General features: G+C 36.3%; 1 protein-coding gene across 9 annotated transcripts in view; it reads right to left on the bottom strand.

Moving 5' to 3' along the window:
* Positions 1-4,271, bottom strand: part of MED12L (mediator complex subunit 12L) — a 361,238-nt gene that overhangs the window by 142,810 nt on the left and 214,157 nt on the right. The window lies entirely within an intron of this gene.

Below are 4,271 nucleotides of genomic sequence, written 5' to 3'. Positions count from 1 at the left end.
TCCTTGTTTGAGCCCCTTAAAAATATGAATTCAAAGAATTAAAATGATGTGAAATGGGGTCATTATTTGGAACTAAAGAAAGCATTAAGGCATAGCAAAAAGAGATGAACAGGAGGTAGTGCACAGCTGAATGAAAGGGCTAATGGCTGGAAGTCTGAAGAGCAGAGTGAAAGGGCTGAAAGAGCCACAACAATGTCCCTGGACTGTGGTCATCCTCCAGGAAAAGGTGCTGCTCGGAAGCCACTTTCGCAGAGAATAAAAAGTATAGAAAAGAGAATTCTATCTATCGTTGATGTTGAAGGATAGGGAAAGAAAATACTACTTTCAACACTGTTCATTTACTGCAAATATAACTTAGTAAACATCAGTTACTAAGCCTTCCATCTTTCCGTCTATGAACGAAGATCTTTGGCGATCATCTCCTCATTCTCTTGGTGGGTTGTTTTTTTTTTAATTTTTTTTTCCTTTACTTACCACTATAGAAATGAGGATGGATGGGGTGTGTGTGTGTGTGTGTGTGTGTGTGTGTGTGTGTATGTAAGTGCTTCAGTTTTAGGACCCTCTGTGTCCAGGTCAGAGCCCACCTTCAGGGCTCCCAAAGCAAATAGGAATGGGCTTTGGAAATGCTTCTGCCTCCTCTCCCTGCTTCATGCCTTACCCCCACTCCTGTGATGCTCCTGTGATACTACCTTTCATTCCTATGGTAAGAGACTATCCTCCAGCAATGTAAATACCTCCTCGGGGACACATTAACAGAAGAGGAGTGAAGGCATGTTTGCTGACTAAAAGAAGATTATTATGGTTAACAGTCAAACATACGTGAATAAACCGCAAAGTTCTAAGAAGCCCAAATAAGCAAAAATGAGAGCACAAGAATAACTTAGTTCAACAATGACTATCATGGCCAAGTACAGGAAAAGGACTCAGGGACTACAAAGTATCTTACTCTGTGTCTAGTATGTTACTCTAAGTCAATCAGGCTTGGCAGAGAGGCAAAGGCGTTAAAAGGATTATCTGAGGACTTCTATCAAAATATCTGTCTCTCCACCAAGATTCCAACTCTATAAACGCAATGGATACCTAAGTGCATAAATTTATATATACCTCACTTGGTCAGTTGCATAGCTAACCCTGCCCTCAATTGTGTGTCATTAGCTAGATTAAGATAGTCATATTTTAGATCAGCTAATTAAGAAAAGACAGTGTGAAAGGCCAGTTCCTTTTTCCACTTTCCCCAAAAAGGCATGGGTAAATTACAGCTTCCCTATATAAAAAGGAGAAGAGTAAGCCAGGCCCGCAGTGGCTCATGCCTGTAATCCCAGCACTTTGGGAGGCCAAGGTGGGTGGATCACCTGAAGCCGGGAGCTGGACACCAGCCTGGCCAACATGGTGAAACCCTGTCTTTCCTAAAAATACAAAAATTAGCCGAGTGTGGTGGCACATGCCTGTAATCCCAGCTACTTGGAAGACTGAGATAAAAGAATCTCTTGAACTCGGCAGGTGGACGTTACAGTGAGCCGAGATCACGCCACTGCACTCCAGCCTGGGCAAAAAAGCAAAACTGCATTTAAAAAAAAAACAAAAGGAGGAGCAATATTGTGGCTGGGAAAATACCTTCAGTACAACATGTCCTATCCTCTCCATCCTCTGTCCCTACCACACCACAGATCCCAGTCAATAATCTCAAAAATACTATTATCTGCTTCTCTACTTACATATGCTATTAAATATATGATCTCTTTAACTCAACTGGCTCCATTCAGCACTGGAGTTCAGCTCTGGAGTTCTAGATCAGCTAATTAAGAAAGGGCAGTTTGAAAAGCCAATTCTTTTCTCCATTTTCCCCATAAAGCCACAGGTAAATTATAGCTTCCCTATATAAAAAGGAGGAGCAGGCTGGGCACAGTGGCTCACGTCTATAATCCAAGTACTTTGGGACTCTCTACCCCATATCTCATTTAACCCTTTTATTCAGACCTTAATTCTAAGAGGTCTTCAAAACATTTAAATCCCACTTTAATGTTTCTAAAATTAGACTGCTATATAGTTAGTGGGCACATTTAATATGATGGTAGCTTTATTTCTCTTACATGACATTATCACATCAATGGAATATCTTGAAACATTGCCTAAAAACACAGAGAACATTATCATCCCATTAAAAAAATCATATTAAAAAAACCCATCAATATCACACTGCTTATATTTCATACTAGTTCCCATGCTGTGGCATGAAAAATATTTATACAGGCTAATCAAGAATGAATCATTTACATGAGCAAAATAACATCAATAGGAATAATATATGAGGTTAGTGTCAGAAATAACATGATACTCTATTAAAGTTGAAGAAAATAATTATATTTGATTCCTTCTTCAAAATTAGCATTTGGGAATTTTTTTGAAATCCAAAATTTCTTACCTAGGGCTTTTGAATTACATTCAGTATTTCCCAATCCTCCCAGAAAGCAATAAATAGTGTATTTATTCTTCCTTTTATGCAGAAGAGGAACATATTCAGAGAATTTCCAAAAGGAAATTTTTTTCTTCTTCATAAAACTGACATTCAGAGAAACTGATCTTGTAGAAAATCTTCAATGTGTGTGTTATTGTTATATTCATTAAACCACTTCATAAATATTTTATTCTCAATTTGAAATAGTATGATAGTATTTTGTTTCTCAACCAAAGTTTCAAGAGAATGGTGCCTAGGGGAATGTATAAATTTAAATACTTACATCAAAATTTTTGTGTCTGTGTAAACATACAAACAAGAGAATGAATACAGCTTAAACATCAAGAAATTTCATAAACACCATGAGGAAATATGATATACTAGAAAAAAAATAAATTAAGAAAACAAGGATAAAATAAAGCTTAGGGACCATTTAAATCTTATAAAGATTATCCCCAGACTCAACACCACAAGAAGCCAAGTAACAAATCAATAAAACACTAAGCACATGCCATATAAAAAGATATTGTGCTCAGCATGATATATAAAAGAATCTCTGGATACCCCTAAATGACTTCTAAAATTAAATACTTAAGAACAAACATTTTCGATTTTCAACATAATACAAGTATCATAGCAGATGCCGAATTCAGCACACTCCCCAGTCCTCTATCACCATCTAGTGGTAAAATTCACAAAATAGGCAAAGAAAATTCAATTTTTGTCCTATTTACAGCATTTGAATACACAGTAACACAATCTAGCACTTCGTTACAGTTTTCCTTTAAATATCCTTATTAATGCTAATGTATACAGATGTGTATTCTACAGCTGCCTAGTTTAATGTAATATGGAAATTATTGACAAGAATGGTTAATGTCATCAAGGAGTTTTGTTACAGATGTTAAAAAAAAAACTAAAACTAAAAAGACTAAAACATGAATTTCATAAGAAAATGCTACAAATAATGACTGCTCTTTCTAAATTAACTTTAGAAAAATTTTAGAAATGTATAATTTATGGTTTCAAAAGTATACAAAATCATCACTAGAATTGAACAGGGAGAAAAAAACTCAGTGTGTTAAAAATAATTTTCCATCAACTTATTAAGAAACTCATGAGATTCATTTTGAATAAAACTTTCATTCTGAATAATTTTAAAAGTCTTCTTATAAGCCACAATGATAAGAAATCATCTAAAATTATAAAAATGAAAAAATGATATGACCCTGAGACACACACATCTCTTTTTATCCTTAACTGGAAACTCAAGATACAGAACTAAATTGGAAATTCCTTTTATTTTACTTTAGGCAAACATTCTTAATAAAAGCAAACTGGCCTCAAACAGTTAATGCAAACATTCTTAATCAAAGTAAACTAGCCAACTTCTCTTTGAATTATGTTTCAGTACAGGTGGGCGCAGTGGCTCATGCCTGTAATCCCAGCACTTTGGGAGGCCAAGGTGGGCAGATTACAAAGTCAGGAGTTCGAGAACAGCCTGGTCAACATGGTGAAACTCCATCTCTACTAAAAGAATAAAAAATTAGTTGGGCATGGTGGCATGTGCCTGTAATTCCAGCTACTCGGGAGACTGAGACAGGAGAAATGCTTGAATCTGGGAGGCGGAGGCAGAGGCTGCAGTGAGTTGAGATCATGCCACTACACTCCAGCCTCCAGCCTGGTGACAGAGCAAAACTCTGTCTCAAAAATAATAATAATTATTATTATGTTTCAGAATATTCAGAGGTTGTAGTCTGGGCAGACTCCCCAGCAACTCCTAGAATTGGCCCATACATCTGCTTTAATCAGCCTA

The sequence above is a fragment of the Saimiri boliviensis genome, chromosome 9 (genome assembly GCF_048565385.1).
Source record: "Saimiri boliviensis isolate mSaiBol1 chromosome 9, mSaiBol1.pri, whole genome shotgun sequence".
Classification (NCBI taxonomy): domain Eukaryota; kingdom Metazoa; phylum Chordata; class Mammalia; order Primates; family Cebidae; genus Saimiri; species Saimiri boliviensis.
This window is presented reverse-complemented; position numbering and strand designations above follow the sequence as displayed.